General features: G+C 40.3%; 1 pseudogene; it reads left to right on the top strand.

The window, feature by feature from the left end:
• The first annotated feature begins 18,244 nt into the window (after positions 1–18,244).
• LOC132546281 (uncharacterized) lies at positions 18,245–22,949 on the top strand (annotated as a pseudogene).
• The last annotated feature ends 2,143 nt before the right edge of the window (positions 22,950–25,092 follow it).

Raw genomic sequence — 25,092 nt, 5'->3', positions numbered from 1 at the left:
TCCTGTTGAGTGCCCTGAATAGAAACTGAACCAGGTCTGTTGCATCACCAAGCTCTAGATGATCTACCAACTGTGCCAAAGAAGTATGCTGTCAGCTGAGTGACATAGACAGTATCTAACACTATAAACCAGTTACACTGACCCATCAGCTGAGCGAAAAAAGACCGTATTTACGCTATGAACTACTCCTATAACATTAAAGGCTGCCGTTTTATTATCTGACATTATTGCACCGAATGCAATGCCTATCATAAATTTTGAGTAACTATAAAACTGCTACACTAACCCGCTCCTTTCACACTTGTATTTTTAACACCAACTACCTGTGATATATTGTAATACAATATACTAGTGAATTCGAAATATTCCTTCACTCATCTGTTCTCCCAGATTTAGATCTATATCTTTTGCCAATGTTGTTATAAAACAAAAGGGAAACTTCATGATAAGGAACGGTGCATTACTTTTGAATCCTTCTGTAATAATCACGTAACTAATTATCAAACCATGTATAGCTTGTGCAGCGAATTGAAACGACTGGTGTTCAAAAAATACGTAGATTCAAAGACCTAAATCTATTTAGGTATATGTATTCTTGTAGTGAAATTGTTAATTTCTGCACTGTATATAAATTTCTCGTGAGAATCGCCAACGGACAATTCAGTAGCTCTCGCGGCTTATTCGGCTGTTTACCTATTATGATTTCTTCTTCACTTTGCTGGGGTGATTTAACGAAATAAAGACGAAATTTACCTCACCGGTAGCTGTGCTCATTGAGATCTGTGTAGGAGAAGTAAATTAGGCCTAAAGCCTGTTGGTAGTCTATATGTATGGTTTGTTGTTTTGAGAATTGTTTCCCGCGTTTACGTCGGATATTATTCTACCTTCAAGAAATAAGATGGTTTGTAAAGGGGAGTAACTAGTCTAGATCATCTGTATTCGTTACAATGGCGAGTACAGACCATTTTCAGTATCGATGTAATCGGTTGTAAAGTTTCGACAACAAAGCAAGGAAAAGGTGTTTTTTTTCAAATCTACTATCAAAATTGTCCTTGGCATGACATTCTTTACACATTTACCAATAATTGCTAATCTCAACAGAGAAAATATTGAAACATCAAAGCGATGTGAAATGTACAAAGTTGGTAATCGTCTGGCACCTGATATTAGATGTAGAAGATAAAGTATTCCGGATATTGCACGCCTGGGATGGTCCATTCTACACGTTCAAATTATATGGTTTCTATATTTGTGTTTGGCTTTTCGGTTTTGCTTTTTAGTGTAATATTAATTAATTAATCAATTTCTTTATTTTTATTTATTTATCTATTTATTTATTTATATATTTATTTATTTATTTATTCATTTATTCATTTATTTATTTATGCATAAGTGATAGTTTCATTGATATTTAATATCTTTGCTGTAGTATACTAACATGCTGTGATCAAACATCCTATATACTGTGGATGTCACTTCGTCATGCGTTCTTTGTATTCTTTATAGATAGGTTGCTCAAGTTTCGGTTTAATACAGATCTTATAATTATGTCTGTTTCACGTCTTCAGGTTTGCATGTCTATGCTGTAAATATTTGTTTGACTTGTTATGGTTTGTCTTTACCGTGCTGACTGTACAAGAAGTGTGACTTTAGTTAATATTCTTGTATCTTGTACCTAGCTCATAGACTTGTCGTTGTTATCTACACCAGTGATGTTGATAATGTTCCCAGCTATATGAGTACAATTGACTTAAAACTTGCTTTCGTGTGAACATTTAACTTATTTCAGAGACCTACCGTTATGTAAATATCTAGCTCTCTGATCATTTGGGGAATATACCTAACGTTACACATATGTATTTCACAAATTTACCACTTTTTTAATCTAGTGAATTTTACAGTCTATTACATCTTGATAGGCAGATCTAACATTGGAGTGATAACACATATCATCATCGAACTGCGTGCTATATTAAACAGGATTCATGTGCAGTGGACAATCATCTCTAGATTGACGCATTGCACATCTGTAAGTTTTGGTGTGTAAAACTTGCAATTCTGATATAAGTCTGTATAATTAATAACAAATCTTATTTAAGATATAAGTAATATCACAGATGTTCTTTATATATACTTTTCTACAGGTGGAAAGAATACTATGAAAAATATTTTTGTATTGGCTTAAATATAGATTCTATATGTGTTTTTATAGTGTTATTAACTCATTATCATTTAACTTATAAATGTTAATATTCATTCCAGTTCGGTAGGATTTGATGTGTTGTGGTATACTACAGAAGCTTTCAGGGGCCAACATGTAAATAACATGCCTCACTATTTCAGTTTTATTTCTTTGATAAAAAATAACACCCCTCTATCTTGACTCATTTCAAATTGGACACTCACAAGAGAGATACTATTTATGTGATGTCCCGTATAAGCTTCTGTAGTATGACGGAAGTGCACTATTTTTTTACCCATCGGTTAGTAATGCTGCCTGTCGACTAGATGTGATGGAAAGAACTTTGACCGTCGTCCCATATAAAATAACACCATCCGATGACCAGTCTGTAAATTCGTCGTCCCTGGCTGCTTGTTGTTTCCCCATTTCTCATTACCTATTCGTAAGGGTTGGATTTCATAGTATTCTCAAAAATAAGTGTAAGATAGTAAATTGTGGAATGAGTTAACCAAAAGATGATACAGTAAATGTTATTATAGAATTATGAGAATACTACGGAGCCCGTTAACTGACATGCTCCATACTGATTTTATTTCGTTTTTTCGAAATAATAATTCGTTTTACGAATAATATTTCGAAAAAACGAAATAATATTTCGAAAATACGAATTAATATTTCGAAAAAACGAAATATTATTTCGAAAAAACGAATTATTATTTCGAAAAAACGAAATAAAATAAGTATGGAGCATGTCAGTTAACGGGCTCCGTAGAATACCGATGAATAGACAGAGCGTAATTCGAAATAAAACCTCACCGAACCTGTGACAAAACATGGCCGGAGGAATGATCTGTAAACTGATCAGACTTTAATGAAAACAGGGTTTGTAAGATCAAATGTATCATACATTTAATACACGTTTCAATACACAACAATATTGTACAACATACACCCACATGATAGTTATAATTCTTAACATTACCACGGAAATGAACACTGAACATTACTTCGGAAATGAACACTGAACATTACCACGAAAATGAACACTGAACAATAATAAATATTTACGATTCATGAACTACTGATGTGAGCATCAGTTCACAGTCATATGTTTGTAGAAGTTAGACGATGAGTAACATGTACTATTCTAAATGACCTCTTTCTCACGAACAATGGAATTTTGTCTTCAAATGGAATGATGTGCACACAAGTAAATAGTGTGTTATTCTACTTAGCAGATGTTCATAACGGAATGTGTAACTTTACTGTGCATACTGAATATGTTTTCTAAGAGACTTGTTCTAAAGAACTGATACGGGCCCTCCAGGCCTCTTACTTTACATGCAAAGATGTTTTTTTTAATCCATTGTCATCTTTAAACTTTCTTTATTTCTGTTTCACATTTTGAAGAACAAAAACAAAGATAAGAAATATATCACAACATCATATCAATCACATGACGTCACTTTCGAGATTCTGACTCAACGCAATTAAGCTGCTAATTGACAAACTTACCGGTCACGATTTTCTTTTTCTAAGAAGAGCAAATATAAGGGGCCAAGTTATATTAAAAGCGCTTGAGTGCAACGAAACCGGAAGAGTTTGAAACACTCCTCCTAAGATCAAACTTTGTTCTAAAAATCAAGAAAAACAAATCACATTTTTCTTTACTTAATTAATCATATTTTTTTCCCAAAATTTAGCTTTAATAAGGTATCAACTTCGTAGGGGAGATTCTATAATCAACTCATTGTAATTATTAGATAATTTAAAAAAAAAAGATAGTCAAGTCATGTGTTAAATTAAAAGAAAATTCATTTTTAAGTCATCATTATGTTAATCCAAACATCTTTGTAATATATATTTCTACACAAAAAATTCGAGGTTTTCAAAAGAATAAGCATTTCACTCGTCTAATGTGTCTGTGACCTTCGACCTTGTAGCTTTATTGTTGTGACTATCACATTATTCTTGGCAACTTTCTAGTAATATGTATATGTAAAATGGCTACAGAATTTTATGTTTTGAACTGTCACTGGCCTTGACTTTTGACCTTATGAACTTGGTACAATTGATCAATGCTAGTGTAGCGTTATGTATGATGTACGGCTGGTACAATTAATCAATGTGTTTGTACTGTGATACTATTACTCCCTTACAGACCTTCACCATATAACAATGAGATTCTTGTTGCCTTGAAAGAATATGGATGTTGTGCTGGCACATGCCTCTAAGTTTAAAATCACATCTATCTTGTTGATCATGAATGGTTTGTGTTAAATTTGTCTTATTATTTAGCCAGATTATATCGTATCTTCAACTGTGATCTGTGCGGAGACTAGGCTTCCATGAATACAATATTGCGATGTTATGTTATGCAGTGTTGATCATTAAAAAGATGATAAGATTATATACAATTTGATCACGTGTAAATTCTAAGGGTGGTGTTGTATTGTCGATTAACGTCCGCGCGACAGCTTAAGTCATTTGCAGATAATTATTATTGTCTTTTTTCCTCCAAAGATGAAGAGCATTACATACAACTTACAAAATAAATCAACTTGAAAAGCATACAATTAAAGTGGAAATTAATATAAATTTTACAAATTATGATTATACATACAATATGTTAGTTTTATGTAATTCATACTCCGTGAAGAATTATCTTGCAAGTTATAATGTTATGAAATAATTACATACTAAGTATATATGTCACAATAATAGGTTTTAAGTGTATATAATACAGAAGGCCTCCTGGCGCACTAACATAGCCATATAGTTCAAGCATCCTTTTTATAGAACATGCTGACTTCAGTCTAAATTGTTCAAAATCATGTTTGTCTTACTGATATGCCAGAGGACCTCCTAGTAAAATGTGAAGCAATATATACTCTGGCAACGATTGTAAGTATGAAATAAATTCAATACTCGAAATAGACACAATTGTGCACCATAAATCGTCACGTACAATTTCTGTTAATGAACAATGTAGAATTGCATGATTCACAATATCTATATAAAAATATCCACAAAAATGACACAAAAATTGTGTATTTGAGTTTCGTATGGAAACAATAAATTTGATTACATAACAGATATTATCGAGAGAACTAGGGTGATACAGAGCTAGTTTCCACAAACAGTGTGGTTTTAAACAATCGTGCAGTAGTTTAAATCTTGAAAAATCTGCAATTGTTGGACATTCTTTGTAACCATGCATTTGTTTCATAGTCTTTTACAGAATTATAAGTCAGTTTCTTCCAATGTGTTTTGTTTGGAAAAGTATCGTCATCCAGTAAAAGTTAGAAATGCTGGAATAAATGATACTTTTTGAGGATTCTGACAATATCTGGTATATAACCATTTTGTACATATTCATTAATTGTATACAAAAAACATCTTACAATAAAAATTTAACTGGTCAAATTACTTCTTCTCATTCTACATATTCTACTGAGAAACAAAAGATTTTTAGTATCTATATATGCTTCTAATGACGTCTACGCAAGTAGAGAGGTACACATGTCAGTTCTTGTTCCATTATCTAGACCTTGGATTGACTTTACAATAAAACATCAGTAGTCGAAAACAACTACAGTTCGCATCCATAAAGTGCAGAAGGATAACCTTTTAATTTCATAATTTTTGAAACTGTTAATGGGTTTGGAGCACACTGATGGGCGCCTGAGCGTAGAAGGGCCATGGTACCACTTTTTAATTTATTGCAAGCAGATTTTGTTCTTTCCATGGAATTATGCGTACAGTTTAATAGAATACCAACGTGTATAATGTCTGCGACAACTGGTAATACACTTTTGTAGAGATAGAAATTTTGACTTATATCTACAATTCTTTTATTTGAAAATACAACAATTTTTACTCTTTGATGCTGAATACATAAACCTCCATTTTCGACTATAGGATTCGCAGATGTTTAACATTTTTTGTAGACTCACATTATTGGAACTTACTAAACAAATATCGTCAGCTTGGGTTGGAATATTGACAGATATGTCAGTTATTCTTGCCCCCAACCAGAATTTTCAACCTCATTCAATAGTTTATTAATAAAAACTAAGTACATGGCAGACTCAATACATGTACCCAACCCACTACCCACTCCGGTATACTGACTCCAGGTTGTTCAGTTCCTTGCTCCTTGCAGTATTAATGTTTTAAGGAGGGAAGCTTCAAGTGCCATTTTAAACGCCTTTGATATGACACGACTGACGGGGATCATCATAATGTGTATGCATACGAAAAGTGAGGTAACTGGCATTTTAACCACATGCAAGGTTTGATGGGATTCTAATCATTAACATAATCATAACTGAAGCTATCATCGGAAAACAAAAGTGCTGACGTCCGTACATCCGGCTGTACGATGGACAAACAGACAGATGGACAGCGTGATTCCTATAGGGCTTCTGCATCTCGATGTGGGGCCCTATTAATACCCAAAATGACATAACAATACAAAACAGAAGACTCAATATGTCCCCCTTCATTTCGGACTATATTACACTAAGGACCTTCTTAAATTTGTCAATAGTACAGTTTCGGCGCTCAATGAAATAAAAAAAAAATTATTATATTAAACGCAACAGTTGCCCCGCTTAATGTAATAAAAATAACTTTATTACATTAAGCGTAGCCGTTGCAACGCTTATTGTAATAATTATTACATTAAGCGCCGTTATTACGTTAAGAGTTGCATAAGGCTTCTTGTCTAATACTTAGAAAAAAACAAACTAGAAAGGTTGAACAGGTGTTATGTAATAAAAATTATTCCATTATAATAATTTAATTTATCATATGAAGACCACACACTCTTTACGGTCAGCTATTCCAACTTTAGTTAAAGTCGTTGGAGTTATGTCCCTTGTATCTATAGAGTTAACTCCCTTGATGTTCATTACGTCATAGCCGTGCATTCGCCATTTTGCAAGGTCAAGCTTAGGCAGCAAAGAGATCAGTGGGCGTTTTAGTGAAAAAATAACAGAATGAAGTGTATGCATTTTATACCGGATTTCTTTTGGACTGTGTGCTTTTAAGCAGTTTTTCTTGATATCCTGGCTGACCGTTGAAACTTTTTGAGTGCGGAGAAACTTTTGGAACTTTTTTTCCCCGTCTGATTTGCCTACATTTTTCCTGGATTTCGATTCGGGTCGAGACCTGAGGTTTTTGATGCACGTCCAGAGTTCGGGGAGGATCGTTATAATTCTTAATTATTACGTACTGTGAACGTTCAGCTTACACCTGGCTACGACTAGGAGGACAGACCAGTGCGCCACTACTGTACAAGACTTCGCCTAAATATATAAGTATATTTTTGATTTGTTTACTATATCAAACATTTCCTTGTGGCTACATTTTCTGATATTCGTCCCCGGGTGCTTGTTTTAGGTCACAGCTTTGTCAGACGGCAGAGGGCTGACGTCGGCGGGCGCACGGGTTGTCGCCGGGTACGCCGTAGCGGCGTTTGGGAATGCCGGAGCCTCTGCGTTGCTATCCTCACGGCACCGAGTGACTAACTACATAGATATCTTTGGGTGCCCACATAATAGGACGCACTGCCCTGTTGCTACTGGTCTTTTATCTGTTTTGCAAATAAACTGTGGAAACTGTCAGAGATAGCGTTGGCTTATTTGTCAGAACATTTACTCCTGGAGGTTCGAACGCCTTTGTACGCCAGATCCCGGAAGGACAACGGTGGACCACAGACAGTAAACCGTTACAAAATTGGTGGCAGCGGTGTACGGCGTAAATATGACGTCGAGACTTGAGGAGTTATATGTAATTATTGACAGACTGCAAGCGGAGATTGACCAGATGAGTATGTCGAGCGGTAAAGCACAGGCACAAGCGGCGTCACCGGCGCTACTATCACAACAGAATAATGAACCGGCGTTATCGTCGGCGCAGCAGACATACCCGGCGTTATCATCAGCGCAACAGGCGTATCCAGCGTTATCGCCGGCACAGCAGGCGTTCTCATCATTAAATATATCACTAGAGCAACAAACGCCGACAACACATTTTAAGTCAATGGAGCAACAAAACGAGGTTATAAACAATGGGGCAAGGCCAAAGACAAACCACCGAAAACCTAAACGCGGTACATTAGCTCCAGTAAAAAGGGAGACACATATCTCTATGCAAACAGATGGCGTTACGTCGAAACAAGAACAGGAGTCAAATGATGCAAAGATGCGCCGGAAGGTTTCACTAATGGAAGAGCGTATGCCGAAGACACAACGCCGACGTCAGGTGGGATATCTTAGCGGTGATGACGTCATGTCAAGCACCCCGAGGTGGCAGGAATTTGACAATCAAGAAAGAAGCATTGACGTACAGTTTGGAATTTGTCCGCCAAAGGAACGGAATAGGCTCGCCAACAACGTGACTTCCCCAAACAATAGGCCTTATAAGCAAGAACCAATAATTGATTTAAGAAATTTGCAAAGGACACCAAAAGCAGTTGAAGAACCCAAATGGGCTACAATGAAGGTTAAACCAGCAACATACGACGGTCTTACGTCCTGGATAGATTACTTGACTCATTTTGAAATGTGCGCGTCTATAAATCGTTGGTCTGACGTTGACAAGGGTCTCCACCTCGCTGTAAACTTAAGGGGGTTAGCGCAAGGCGTATTGGGTAATCTCCCAGCTGCAGATAAGGCCAATTTTACTAAATTATCTTCAACACTACAGCAACGATTTTCTCCGACAAACCAAACAGAACTGTACCGCTCACAGTTAAAAAGTCGTTGTTTGAAAGCAGGGGAAAGTTTGCCAGAGCTAGGACAGGGAATATTGAGGCTGACACAGCTGGCCTACCCAGGCTCAGCGCCTGAGTTATGGGAGGTTTTTGCTAAAGACTCCTTTATAGACGCACTGATCAGCTCTGACCTGCGACTAAAAGTGCAACAAAGTAGACCTGGAACGTTAAATGAAGCGGTAAGAACGGCAGTAGAGTTAGAAGCATTTGAGAAAGCCGAACGTTCTAGGACAGAATACAAAGGTTACGCCAGGGCCGCAGACATAACGGTAGAGACTTCCGTTCAAGACGACACAGTCAGCACTCTTAAGGAACTGCAAAAGATGATTCTTGACATGAAATCCGAGATAGACAAACTGAAAGAGAGTAGATCAAGCAGAAGGCGACCGAAGGACAACAAATGCTTTAAGTGCGGGAAGGAGGGTCATTTCCGGCGAAATCTTCCAGATAATAAAGATAGGACGGCGTATTCAAATATGGGTACCGGATATGAACAAGTTGTGGCGGGCGTTTACATTTCCGGGACATTAAACGAAACGTATACAGAGATGCTCGTGGATACCGGTGCCACTGTTACCTTGCTGTCTATCGATCTTTTTCATCGCATCCCAACAGCGCAGCGTCCTAAGTTAGAACCGGTAAAGAAAGACGTAATAGCGGCAAACGGCGAGGCAATACGCTCACTAGGGAAATCCGAGTTTACGTTGACTGTTGGTCAGAAAACACTACGGTTCAAGGCAATTGTAGCCGATATTACGACTTCCGCTATTTTGGGTCTTGATTTCTTGTACCAACAAAACTGCCATATCGACTTGAATAAGAAGGAGCTTAGAGTAAACGGCGAGATTCTGGCGTGTCGGTTAGCGGGCCGGTTTGGCTGTTGTCGCGTACATGTCGCCGAAACTGTCACAATTCCTCCGCGTAGCGAAGTAGTAGTACGTGCAGCTCTAGAAACAGAGACAAGCAATAGCATTGGTTTGATATAACCTCTGGCAAAAGGAGGAAATACTATCGTAGGTCGAACACTTACACAGGCAGCAGAAACGGTACCAGTAAGATTGATAAACCCAGAGGAGGAAGCTCATGTCCTATATAAAGGTACAGCAATAGGGCAATTTGAACCTATACAGAACGTAGTCAGACAGACAATCCCAGTTAGCAAGTCAAATGTAATTCCTGGACATTTACAGAAACTTTTCCAGGACACCGCTGGTAAATTGAACAAAGAGCAGAGCGAAGCGTTAAGGAAGCTTTTCTGCAAGTGTGGGGACTTGTTTTCAAAGGATGACAAAGATCTAGGACAGACTGATGTGGTGAAACACACGATTGACACTGGAACTAGGAAACCTGTCAAGCAACCACCTCGCCGACTGCCTCATCATTTATTGCAGGAAGCTGACAAGCAGGTCAACGAGATGTTGGAAAGGGGAATCATTGAACCGTCATCAAGCCCTTGGGCATCAGGTATTATTCTTGTTCGTAAGAAGGATGGTAGCCTGCGCTTCTGTGTAGATTACCGACAGCTGAACAACGCTACGATCAAGGACGCTTATCCGCTCCCCCGTGTTGACGATTCCCTGGACAAGCTAGGTGGTGCGATATGGTTTTCGACCCTAGACCTTTCGTCCGGATACTGGCAAATAGGCATGGATCCTGTAGACAAAGCGAAAACGGCCTTTGCGACACTTAAAGGGCTGTTTCAATTTAAGGTGTTACCGTTCGGGTTGTGCAACACCCTTGCGACATCTGAACGTCTTATGGAGACCGTGTTGGCAGGATTGCAATGGGAAGTATGTTTGATCTACTTGGATGACATCATTGTTCATGGTCGTGAGTTCGAGGAGTGTCTCAACAATCTAGACAGCGTATTTGGGCGTCTAGCAGACGCGGGTTTGAAGTTGAAACCTCGCAAATGTACACTGTTTGCCAAGGAAGTTTCATTCTTGGGACATGTAATCTCAGAAGATGGAGTTGCCACGCACCCGGATAAGGCAAAAGCTGTGCGGGAGTGGCCAGTGCCGAGAAATGTCGCTGAGGTCCGGTCGTTTTTAGGATTGTGTGGGTACTATCGCAAGTTTATATACAATTATTCCCAGATTGCAAAACCCCTTCATACACTCACGTCAAAGGAGCATGCGATTGTGTGGTCACCATCTTGCCAGACGGCATTTTCCCAACTGAAGCTTAAACTAACATCTGCGCCAATACTAGCCCATCCAAACTTTGAATTGCCGTTCATTTTGGATACGGACGCATGCGATGTAAGCGTTGGTGCTGTTCTGTCGCAAGTGCAGGATGGGAAAGAACGAGTGATAATGTATGGAAACAGGATGCTTTCGAAATCCGAGCGGCGTTATTGCGTTACGAAGAAGGAATTGTTAGCAGTTGTACACTTTGTCCAATATTTCCGCCATTATCTTACCGGGGAAAAGTTCTTGATCCGGACAGACCATAGTGCTCTGCGCTGGCTTATGCAAAAGAAGGACCCTGAAGGTCAAACAGCTCGTTGGATCGAAACATTGTCAGCATACGAGTTTGAAATCTAGCACCGTCCGGGTAAAGATCATGGAAACGCCGATGACTTAAGCAGAGTTCCGTGTGACGTCTGTACAATCAAACCTATAGAAAATATAAAGACAGGTTGGAGCCACGTTCGCGCTGCGATCTCTGTATCTGAACAACCAACCCAAGTACTGATTGAGGAGTTGCCGATTGGTGAAGCTCAACTGAAAGATGATTCCATCAAGAAACTAGGTGATTGGATTAAACAGGGCAAGTGCCCCGATTCCAAGGAAATCAAAGCTGAAGGATGGGAGGTTAAATCTCTCTGGGCTCAGTTCGACAGGTTCAGATTACGAGACCGCGTCATTGTTAGGGAATGGAAAGACACAGCAAAGAAAAATACATCATGGCAAGTTCTTGTACCAAAAGGAATGCGCACAAAGGTACTAAGTCAAACACATGACAGTAAGACAGGTGGACATCTTGGCATCCGCAAAACGTTGAAGAAGTTGCGACAAAACTATTATTGGCCTGGCCTACAAAGGGACGTACGGCAATGGATCATTGCGTGCGAAAAGTGCGAGAGGGGAAAGAAGTCAGGAAGGACGCGTTTTGCGCCAATGCAACTTATACAGAGTGGCATGCCGATGGAACGACTTGCCATTGATATCACAGGCCCATTACCACAGACTGAGAGTGGCAACCAGTATATTGTAGTAATAGCTGATTACTTTACAAAATGGACGGAAGCATTCGCTATTCCAAATCAAGAAACCCTCACAATCGCCACCATCTTGGTAGAGGAGATCGTGACAATATTTGGTACACCATTGGCTATTCATTCGGACCAGGGTCGACAATTTGAGAGTATGTTATTTACTGAAATGTGTAGAATGCTTGGTATAGAAAAGACAAGGACAACGCCATATCATCCGCAGAGTGACGGCATGGTCGAGCGCTTAAACAGAACTTTAAAGGAGATGCTTCGATCCTTTGTAAGTGAAAATCAAAAAGACTGGGATCGTCACCTTCCGTATCTCCTTATGGCGTACAGGTCGTCGGTGCATGAGACAACAAACTTTACGCCGAATTTCTTAATGTTGGGCCGAGAATTGACGATACCTTTGGATATCATGATGGGGAAAACGCCAGACAGTGACAGCATGACGGCGAGCCAATGGGTAACGGATACGCGAGTGGCCATGGAGCAGGCGTATACATATGTCCGGGTTTACATGAAGGCCGCTGTCACGCTCGTGAAAGAGAACGCGAAGAGCGTGAAGAAGCCCGTGCTGAGAGGGATCATAAAAGAAAGTTAGAATTACTCCTGGTAGGAACTACCGCTGAAGGCAGTAATGCAAGTAACCAAAGTCAACAGCAACAGGAATTCAGAAGTGCACGTGGTCCTAAGCTTCCATCCTTTGAAGAGGGCAAAGATAACATTGACTCCTACATTGAGCGCTTTGTTCGATATGCAACAGCACAGCATTGGCCTCAGGAACAATGGGGAGCTAATCTTGGTGCGCTTTTGAAAGGAAGGGCCCTAGATGTTTTCACACGATTATCGGTGGATGACTCTCTGAATTTTGAGGAGCTGAAGAAAGCACTGTTGCGAAGATTCGAGAAGACAGAAGAGGGATTCCGGAAAAGCTTTAGATCTGAGAGACCGGATCCTGGTGAAACATTTGGGCAGTTCGCAATCAGACTGGACGGATATTTACAGAAATGGGTCGAGATGACAAACACGGAGAAGACATATGACAAGTTAAAGGATTTGATGGTGAGAGATCAATTCTTGCACTGCTGTGGAAGAGATCTAGCACTTTTTCTGAGGGAGCGTGTTCCCAAGTCTATGCAGGAGATGGCAAGATTGGCGGACCAGTTTGCCGAGGCAAGGGGAACGAAGACTAGTATGATGATGGCAAAACCAACTAAGGCAGGAGATAAGCAGCAGTACAACGCTACTTCTTCTACGTCAAAGTCTGGAGATAGGAAGGAGAGCTCCACAAGTGGCATTGTATGTTATAGTTGTCAGCAGACCGGACATAAATCGTTTGAGTGCCCAAGCAAGAAGTCAGGGAACCGTGTGGCTGGTATGACAGGAGCTGAAGAGAAAACTGGCTCAGGAAACCGACAGAATCAGGGACGAAGTCATCGAACAGGAAAAGGAGGTCGTAAGAACCAAGGAAAGAAATCCAATGAAGGTTCGTCGTGTGCGGTTGACACTGGGACGCCTGCGCTCAGTGAGTCCTGCAGTGCTGATTTATCTGTCGCCACCAGTATGCCTGTTGTAAGAGGATGTATCGGAGAACACTGGGTGACCGTCTTGAGAGATAGCGGTTGTAGTGGAGTTGTTGTGAGGAAGGGTTTGGTGAAGCCTTCACAGATGACCGAGCGGAATCAGCTGTGTTCACTGGCAGATGGTTCTCGCATCCAAGTTCCTATTGCTGAAGTAGAGGTTGATACTCCTTATCTGACTGGATTAGTCGAAGCTTGGGTGTTGGACACTCCTCTTTATGACTTGATAATAGGAAATGTGAAGGGAGCAAAGCCACCAGACAAGCCAAATGGAAACTGGAAGAAAAGTGAGGAAAGTTTGCATGCAGTAGAGACTAGGGCTCAACGTCAAAAGAGGGAGCAAGGATATAAGCCATTGAAGGCGCCACAGTTGTTAGAGGAGTTGGGTGACCTGGATGATATAAAGAAGGAGCAGCAGGAAGATGAGTCATTGAGTAAGGTAAGGAAGCTCGCGGAGGATGGGAATGTAGTTGAGAGGAACGATGGTGGTAAGTCGGAACTTTATCATCGCAAAGGGTTGCTCTTCAGGAAGTTCCAAAGCCCGGGCGTATCGAACGGCAAGACATTTCGTCAGTTGGTAATACCACGGAAATATCGACAGACTGTGCTCAAATTAGCGCATGATAATATCATGGCGGGACATCAAGGTGCGAAGAGAACTGCAAGTCGTATCTTAGTGGAATTCTTTTGGCCAGGTCTGCAATCGGATGTGGTTCGTTATTGCAGACACATGTCAGAGGACTGTACCCAAAGGGAGGGTTTCCAAGGCGCCATTAGGTTCCATGCCTTTGACCTTGGAGGAATGTTGTGTTGTGTTACAGCGGCTGTTGTGCACGAGAATGAGATGGACCCAGAATGCCATCGGGAGTTGGAGTCATTACCGGTACGATCAGGAAAAGAGGGAATAGAGGATGTCAACGTTTCTGAACATCTTACAGCAGATCAGAGGAAAGATGTAGACACGCTTTTGTTGAATTTCGAAGATGTATTGAGCGACAAGCCTGGGAGAACAACTTTAGCTAGTCATGACATCTTTACAACAACGGAAGATCCGGTGAGGGTCAAGCCATATCCTCTTCCTTTTCAAACGAAAAGTATTATCAAAGAGGAACTCGAGAAGATGATTGAGATGGATGTGATAGAACCGTCTACCTCACCAACATGATTGTTAAAAAGAAGGATGGGACCAATAGGTTCTGTATTGACTTTAGGAGCTTGAACAGAATAACAATCTTCGACGCAGAGCCTATGCCCAACACGGAAGACATTTTCGCCAGACTCGCTGGATGTGCATTTTTCTCGAAGCTTGATCTCACCAAGGGGTACTGGCAAGTACCAATGACAGATAGGGCTAAGGCGATGTCCGCCTTTTCTACTCCTCAAGGCCTGTTTCAATTCAAGGTCATGCCCTTTGGTTTGGTCAACGCTCCAGCGACGTTCAGCAGACTGATGCGGAAATTGCTTGTAGGCATGGAGAACATCGAGAACTTCATTGACGATATCCTGATTTATTCGAAAACTTGGAGCGAACACATGGACATTCTTAGAGAGCTGTTGCTACGATTGAGGAAAGCAGGATTGACAGCGCGACCGACAAAGTGTTTTCTCGCACACAGAAGTTTACCTTGCTTGGGACACTTGGTTGGTGAACAGAGACTACATCCAGAACCTGAGAAGATAAAGGCAATTCTTGAGGCTCCGCGACCAGAAACAAAGAAACAGGTAAGGTCATTTCTCGGTCTCTCGGGATTTTACCGAAGATTTATACCCAATTTCTCGGCTATTGCGGTGCCACTGATAGAACTTACGAAGAAGTGGTGTAACCATGAGGGGATTTGGGGGGACAGTCAAGAGAGAGCGTTTGACACGCTAAAGAAGCTACTGACGTCTCAGCCCATTTTGAAAATTCCTGACTTGGATGAAGACTTCATATTGAGGACTGATGCCTCTGACCAAGGAATTGGTGCCGTGCTTCTCCAAGAGGAAAATGGAGTTAAACTCCCGGTGGCGTATGCAAGCCGTAAATTGCAGCAGAGAGAACAGAACTACGCAGTTGTGGAGAAAGAGTGCCTTGCTATTGTCTGGGGAATCCAGAAATTTGAGCAGTACATCTATGGCAGAGAATTTGTGTTGGAAACGGATCATCAACCTTTAGTGTACTTGCATCGAACGAAGACCGCCAATGGAAGGCTAATGCGATGGGCATTGATTCTCCAGGGGGGGGGGGGGGGGGGGGTATTGTCACGATCGCGTATATTCCTATACGTTATTTCCGTATTTTATGTTGTTATGTGTCGTGTTTTGTGTCGTACTTTGACGCGTATGGAGTTCCGTAGCGAGGACAGGTGAGTTAACACTGGGGACGCACGAGCAGGAGCCATGACAGTGCTCTACCTGGCCGTGTCGCTCAGTGAATAATTTATGGCGATGCGCATTATACAGGCACAGATTTAATACAGACTGTGGTAAGTGTTGGTTTATAGTACTTGTTGTCTTATTTTCTTTCTAATTTGGATTATTATTTTACTTTGGAATGTTAGTCAAGCATTATCAATCGTGCGGTCCAATCATGCGTATCGAATAGTGTTTATGATTTTGTATTTGTTTGTAATAGTTTTGTATAAGTTACTTCAATCGTACTTCCAAATACACACATACATCAAAGGTTATAATAGGTGTTTGGAAGGTATTTAGGTTATTTTATGTGTTATACTAACTTTATATAATATTGGTGCTAATGGAAATTTATTGTACGGAAGCCCATAGGGAGCATTATTTACAACTTGTAAGATATAGCTATTGCGCGGACCGGCACTTTTCAGAGCTACAAGCTTGTGAACTGTAGCTTTATATACTTGACTTCATTTACTAGTATCATATTTATGTTATTACAAACTGGTTTTCATATATTTTGACAATGTTTACTTCGAGATAGGGTAATTACATAATTCTACGTTATGTTCTATACTTCTGTGTGAATGTTGATGACTATCTATTGAGCGTGTTTGTGTTTTCAACAGCACTTATTGCGGACCTGAGGATGCAGAGCTCAGAACTGAGTCATTATACTGGACAAGTTATCGTGCACAACTTATGAAGATGTGACATACCAAGAGGGCAGCTGCGGTGCCATTTGATACACTATGTCATTGATGGACCACTACATTGTGGTATGATACTCACTTGCAACACGCATGTTTGGTCTTTGAGCCTGAGGTTTTGGCTATGCAGACAGACCTGGAAAGGTCCTCAAACTTTTGTGTAAAGAACTTTGTTGCGTGTTTTCATCGAACAATTGTTGTCGACGCTCTTGGACCGGTGCACGTTGGATGGGGCCCGTGTAGAAAGACTTTATCTAGTGAGAAAGTTGGGTGAAAGCTGTGTGTGTGTGTAGTATTCCTGTTTTTTTTTGTAATTATATATTTTGTCTTTGCATAATTTTGGTGTATATAAACGTAAGCTTTGTTGAACTTAATGCCGTTGTGTCTTCTGTTCCCAGTAAGAGACTTCTCAGCTACTCCCACGTTACAAGCAACTGAATGCTTCGTCAGAAACGCCATTATGATACCCGCGCGTCGCATCAAAAGCTGAAGCCGAAAGATATTGTTTGGGTCTACTTTCCGACCGTCAAAGCAGGTACGAGCCCGAAACTTACAACATTTTGGCGTGGTCCGTATGAAATTACGAAAGCAATTTCGGACGTCACGTATGAGGTGAAACCTGTCGGAGGAGGCCGGAAACATGTCGTTCATTCCGATCGGTTAAAGCCGCGGAAGTCGCGGCATGGCCATTTTCAGACTCCCGCAGATAAACTAGTTGAAGATATCTCTGAAGAGGGAGAAGTATGTGAGACAGGTATACTTGATGTTAATGTTGGGGAATGTGCAACTGAACAGTGGGCACCCAAAGGAAATAGACCTGTTCGTATACGTGTACCACCGCGCCGATATGATGAATTTGAGCTATACTAAATAGTCCGTAACGCCATATGTCTATGACAATCACCTTGTTCGTTGCAGGTACTCGTTAATATGCAGTATTCAAGATCCTGGCAGTCAACTCGCCCATCGAACTCATTCAGGTGCATGGCGTGTGGGAAGGTTTATGATGATATGAGAACGCTACAACGACATGTTGTTTACTGTGAAAGAGCCAGAGACACCTTAGGCGTCAGTCATGATGACAGGAAGTCACCAGAGAAGAATAAAAAACGTCATCCTTGCCAATAATGTTCGCAGACCTTGTCAAGAAAGGGGGATCTGCGTCGTCATATTGAGCGCCACCACCCGGAGAAAGTGAAGGATATGACGCCGCCGAGGCGCAGGCGTGTCAGCACTTCTAGGCGTGGTGCCAAGTAACCAGAAAAATCTTCAGAATGCCCGACCATCACGGTAAGCCAGAACACGTCGGAAGGTGCACAAAAGGCTGTGGAAGTCAATACTACTATTGGTAGCGACCCGGACGTCTCCCTGCAAACTGTAATGGTGCAGACCCAGATATTGTCACCACTATGCCGTTCTACGCCTGCCAAGAACACGTCGAACGAGGAAGAAATTTCTAAGACGCCAGTTGTGGCCGGAAAAGGGGAATGCACGTCAACAAAGCACGTCACGACCAACGACGTGGGCATACAGTGTTACCTATCCGTGAAAAGGCATAGAAGGGAGGAGACGACGACGAAGACCACCGTGGGAGGGGATGGTGAGAAGACTGTGACCAGATCGTCTCACACAGTCGACTGGGAGGAGTACGTTGCCTGAAGGAATCCATGGATGACGCGGGACGTGTTGGTAATGGCAAAGGTTAAAGACGTGGGACGCGCTTATCGCGGGACGGCCGATCGCGGGACTTATTGTGTGTTTTTTCTTTAGTGACATTTGGACGAGACGTCCCCCCATTATTGGGGGGTGGGGAGGTATTATGTATATGGATATTTTGCATAATGAAATAGCATTTGTCGTTATATGTCGAATTATTGAATGTTGTCTGTGTATGCTATTGCATAATTGTCTTAAAGGTATATCAAAATGTTGTAACAGATAATTATATTGTATGATAGTTTGGTAGCTGGCGTGAAAGAGTGCGAGATAGAATCATATGCGTTAGATTTGTGCCTTTTGATTTCTTGGAAACTGTTTGTGTGTGTGAGTGTATTTATTCCATGTTTATTGTTTCTTTGTTTCTGAATGCATTTTTGTAATTGGATTTATAGCAGGCGTACATTTGTATATGTATTGTACATGCTCTGATTGAAATACGTTTTTTTTGCCGTTTAAAGCGCAAGGAAAGCGAGTATGAATGGATGGGTACCAGACGGTGTGGTTGAGAGATTTTTGTTTTAGAAGTCCCATTGTATTGCCGATATATGTGTTTTATGTGCATTGGTCAGGACGACCAATATTTTTTTGAGGCGTGGGTAATGTAATGAATACGTAAACATTTGTGATTTGTGTTACCTGTATTGTTTCGTGTACTGATTACGTCATATTATGTGGGCTCACTCAGGTGTATATATACCGCTGACTGTACCTGGTTTTTAATCTCTGGGAGAGCGGTCCAGCGAAGAACACACAGGTGAGAGCAATGACAGGTGAGCACTCGGTGACGTGAGGGGACCAGTGGACCGGAACGGCAGAGGGCTGACGTCGGCGGGCGCACGGGTTGTCGCCGGGTACGCCGTAGCGGCGTTTGGGAATGCCGGAGCCTCTGCGTTGCTATCCTCACGGCACCGAGTGACTAACTACATAGATATCTTTGGGTGCCCATATAATAGGACGCACTGCCCTGTTGCTACTGGTCTTTTATCTGTTTTGCAAATAAACTGTGGAAACTGTCAGTGATAGCGTTGGCTTATTTGTTAGAACATTTACTCCTGGGGGTTCGAACGCCTTTGTACGCCAGAACCCGGAAGGACAACGGTGGACCACAGACAGTAAACCGTTACAACATGATCATGTCAGCATTTGGAAACACCGGCGGATTTTTCAAAGCCCCTTGCATTTATTTACTAGCGATGGGTGCCATTTGAACCAGATAGGGATGCGAAAATTTTACAGAAGTTTGCGCCATGCCATAAAACATGCTTGTGACCATTTTGTGTAGTCGATAAAAAGTTAGTGTTGTATGTTACCGAGGTGTTCACGGTTGGATGGGTTCGCATTATTCTTAATTTAGTTCATATATATTAATTTTAGTTTATTTGTCAATTTGTGACTTTTGCACAGTAGTGCGCTCTTTGTCAGTCATTAAATGCTCAATGATGAGTTTTTATATTATATATGCTGTAGGTGATACCTGCAGGCATGGTATGGGTATCATAATTCTCCAGTTTTAGCCATTGGCTATGATTTATTTTTAGCCCATGTGGGTTATTCTCTGTCTAGCTGGAGGTCTGATACTAATTACAAGTTCCTCTACATGAGTTTTTGGTCAATTTAGCCCTAAGGCTATGTTTTACAATAAATTTGTCCATGGTTACATTTTGTTGTCATTTATATGTAAATATAGTACACAGTTTGAATTAATTTGAAATTACCAATATTGTTGGCCCTGGCCCAGGCTATGTTTCAATTTTATACTGATTATGTGTGACATTTGCCTTTATTGACCCCCTTTATCTCCATTGCTTCCTTGCTGTAGCTCAGCTAAGGAATTTTGGCCAATTTTAGCCCCTTGGGCTATGTTGATTGCTATTGCTATGATTTGGGCCATTTTGTTTGCTATTATGCACTGTTTGAGGCTGCTTGCACTTATCGGGCTGGGCTGTTTGTATTGTTATGTCACCATTTTAGCCTGGGTTTTGGGTTGGCATATTTCTACTTATTTTCTGTACCAAGTTTTGTTCCTCTCTATCTGTTGTCAGTATGTGATGGAATAATCTGTATCTGCGGTTAATGCTTTTAAAATCAGTTTCTTGCTTGACACTATCAGTTGCACCCGGTTCTACGGCATATTTTCATTTCAACTTCACTTTGTGTTATTTCTGGTTTCATTGATAGGTACAGGTTGATAAAAGACTTGGTATAGTTTGGTTGTCATGTGTGGTATGTCTATATTGTTAAACTTCACTTCAGATTTCATTCACACTTTCCTTTTGTTTAATATTTCATTAAAAAAAACAACGAAAAAAAAAAACAAAAAAAAAAACCAAAAAATTAATCTGAACACAAGTGTATGCAAGGTCCTTTAGATGGATGTTTTCATACAGTCATAATATCAGCATTGGCTGGCATTTATTGTTTATCAAGTTTGGGTTATCTATTGTTCCTGTTTTATCTTCCAGCCGCACGTGCATTTATTCGGCGTTTTTATAATGCTATGTCAGGGGTGAAGAAGAGTCATCAATTTATTAGGGTTACACATGGCATGAGAGAGGACATTCAGGTCTGGCTTATGTTTCTTGAGCTTTACAATGGCTATTGTAGTTTCCTGGAGAGATTCTGGGTGGACAACTCTCAGCTGGAGCTCTATACTGATAGTGCTGGTGGGGTTGGAAGTAAAGGTGGAGGGGCCTATTTCCATGGGAAATGGGCATTTATTTCCTGGCCTAAACAGTGGATTGTATCTGATGTTATTCGTGACATTACTTTTCTGGAACTTGTGCCTGTAGTCATGTCAACATTTATTTGGGGGGCAGAATTACAGAAAAAAATCATACGTCGCAGGATTAGGGTTTAAGTGTAAATTGCTTAATGTTTCAGATGTGACACAGTTTTTTCTTGTCAAGAAAATGTTGCTAGGCATGTCAAGACTGGATACACGTTCAGATATACGTCTTCCATTATCACCAGAACTGTTACGCAGGGTTATTCTTATTTTGCCTGTTGTTTGTAGCTCCACATATGAAGCAGTATTATTTTCTGCATTTTTTTCCGTGGCATTTTTTGCCTTTCTACGTGTAGGAGAATTAGTTGTCGACAAGCAGGGCATTGCCGGGCATGCTTTATTGGTACACAATGTTAAAGTGTTCGATAAGGAGGGGGTGGTAGAGATAAGGCTTCCTCATTCTAAAACTGACCAGGCATGAGCAGGGGTTGTTATAGCCTTTAGAAGGAATGCTTCAGATATCTGTCCATACACTTTAGTTAGACAGTATCTTGACATACGTAGGCCCTGTCCTGGTACCTTCTTTTGTCACCTTGACAGTTCTGCAGTAACACGATACCAGTTCTCTGCAGTTCTAATGAAATCATTAAACGCTTTAGGGGTGGAAGGTAGTTACAAATCACACTCCTTCAGGGTTGGGGCTGCAACGTATGCAGCTTACAACGGTTTCTTAGATGAGCATTATTAAGGAAATGGGTCGTTGGGAATCAAGGGCTTTCAAAAGGTACAGTAGAATACCAACTGCTGAGTTAGTGTAATAGTATTATGCCAATTATCATTTTATAAATCATTGCAACATATCTGTTTAAAATCAAGGGATTATCAAATTCCACAATCGATAGTTGGATTGAAGTTGTTGATCTAAAGTGGTTATATTTTGGTATTGTTCAGTCATGGAAATTTTGCACTGTTGTTGTGAATACAAACAAGTAGTTATGTGTTCTTTTAAAAGTAACCACCATGTTATCAATTCTCATTGTAAAATTTATACAATTCTTGGAAAACTGGCAAACTGTTTTTCAATTGTTCCTCATCCGATTATCGATTGTGAATTGTTTCAATGTGCTGGAAGCTTACTTTAAGCTCAAGTTTCAGCATGCAACAGACGAATATGGATAGTGGGCTCCTCTATCATTCGCCGAGCCTTCTGCCACGCCCGATCATCACCAGAAAGGTCACAGCTGGATATGGGGTGTTTTCAGGCCTCCATTTCATGGCACGCCAAGGGCGGTTTAAGGTGGAATAATCTTGTAAGACACATTAAGGCTCTATTACCAATTGATGACCCTCCCGAGCTGTTTGGTTTTTCATTGTGGAGGTAATGATGTGGGGCAATGTAACTCTTGCCATTTAAGGCATAGGATGTTGGCTGTTCTGAAGACGATATCTGTCATGCTACCAAATACTAGGATTGTGTGGTCAGCGATTTTACCAAGGTTAAAATGGAGGAGTAGTTCGTCTCATAGTGCGGTGCGAAATATACCAGTTCGTATTAATAGTCAGATCAGTGCATTTTTACTCAGAAATGGTGGTGGTTATATTCGGTACCCGGAAATTACAGACAAGAACCCAGCATTTTGATTGATGATGTTCACTTAAGCCCTCTGGGTAATGATATTTTTCTTTATCGGCTACAGCAAGGATTACAGGCATTCTTGTCGACCACTTCTCGTATGTCCCCATCGTGAGGTGAATCTGGCCCATGGCTAGTTTTTTTTTAAATCCTAGATCTAGACATAAATTTCCAGGAGAATGCTTGGTCAGCTTTAAATTGGCAGTAAACTTATCATTTCTTTTGTATTTTTTGCTTTGTGCTGTTTTGATGGCTGCCAAAAAACCCATTGTTTGTTGCTACGGGTCGGCGCCATATTTTGATCTGTATCTTGTTGGCAGATATTTGTGTGTATTTTGTGATAATATATACTGACAGCATGGCACAAGTTTAAGCAGCTATTTTGTTAGTACGTTGAACTTGCTTGACACCAAATTTTGCCTTGTGCTGATTTGATGGTTGCCAAATAGCCCTTTGTTTGTTGCTACGGGTCGGCGCCATATTTTGATCTGTATCTTGTTGGCAGATATTTGTATGTATTTTGTGATACTACATACTCAGCATGGGACAACCCAATTTTTTTATTTAACCCAACCCAACTTTTATGTAAGTACGTTGAATTTGCTCTACACCAAATTTTGCTTTGTGCTAAATTTGATTGTTTATCATAGTATTTTTAGTAGAAAGTTTTCATTATCTGCCTACGACCAAACATGATTTCGCACTCTGTTGTGGCGGTTGCAATACTGTTTTCAACAGTATTGCAATTTGGCTCAGTTTTTTGCACTCTGACAACAGATTGCTTATTATTTCCTGAATTTAATATTAATGCCTCACTTACTAGTTAACATCAGCTATTTTTGGAGGAATTTTCTGTACCCAGTTTCCTCCATTCTTATGCTGATTCAGTTGAAGTCATTGGCCTATATTCGCCATCTATATAAAATATTACATCCCTCAAAATAAATATGAACATAATCTGTATCAACTGTCTTGGTTATTTATTTAGTCTTCTATTTGATAATAAAAATTATTTCATTATAATAATTTAATTTATCATATGAAGACCCCACACACTCTTTACGGTCAGCTATTCCAACTTTAGCTAAATTCGTTGGAGTTATGTCCCTTGTATCTGTAGAGTTAACTCCCTTGATGTTCATTACGTCATAGCCGTGCATTCGCCATTTTGCAAGGTCAAGCTTAGGCAGCAAAGAGATCAGTGGGCGTTTTAGTGAAAAAAATATCCCTCCCACCCCTCCCGTTTTCATTTCAAATTCTGCTGTGCTTTTTTGTTTGTGTCTTTGCAGTGACCTGGACATCAGGAACCTATCTGTCAAGACTTGCAGTGACCTGGACATCAGGAACCTATCTGTCAAGACTTCAACTACACTCCTTGCAGTGGCTCAGTTTTTTGCACTCTGACAACAGATTGCTTATTATTTCCTGAATTTAATATTAATGCCTCACTTACTAGTTAACATTAGCTATTTTTGGAGGAATTTTCTGTACCCAGTTTCCTCCATTCTTATGCTGATTCAGTTGAAGTCATTGGCCTATATTCGCCATCTATATAAAATATTACATCCTTCAAAATAAATATGAACATATTCAGTATCAACTGTCTTAGTTATTTATTTAGTCTTCTATTTGATAAATAAAAACAAACTGCATACAAGACACGCGCACGTTATCTTCAGGATCCTGTCGTGCCATGTCTTGTCCTGTCTGGTGTTTTGATTCGGTCAAACGTGCGTAGGGAAAGGAACCTCTTTGTTCATTTTCTTTGTAAGCTTCTCATAGCAAAGTAAAAGTATTGAAAATTCCAATAACACGACTGCCAAGATTGAAAATCCAACTATTAGGCTTGTTTGTTTTCTTGTCTCTGTTGCTTCGGAATTTTTATCCTGAAAAAAGGTAGAAATAATAACTGGAAATCTCTTTGCATTAAATTTGACACAGGACACAGTCATAATGTATCCAACCCAGGCGAGTATCACCTCGATCAAAAATCTTTTTCTTTCCCTGTGTCAATATGTCAACATTTTCAATTTTATAATTATCATTATTGTGTTTATTGAGAGCATCTCGCAGAGCGTCAACGTACAATTATTGCATTTACTGTTTTAGATATTCAGCACACAGGCGCACAGGTGTAGAATTATATATAAA

The sequence above is a fragment of the Ylistrum balloti genome, unplaced genomic scaffold (assembly GCF_031769215.1).
Source record: "Ylistrum balloti isolate Yb309-2 unplaced genomic scaffold, AGI_CSIRO_Ybal_v1 Utg369882, whole genome shotgun sequence".
Classification (NCBI taxonomy): domain Eukaryota; kingdom Metazoa; phylum Mollusca; class Bivalvia; order Pectinida; family Pectinidae; genus Ylistrum; species Ylistrum balloti.
The sequence above is the reverse complement of the archived record's forward strand: the minus strand, read 5'-3'. Positions and strand labels throughout refer to the sequence as shown.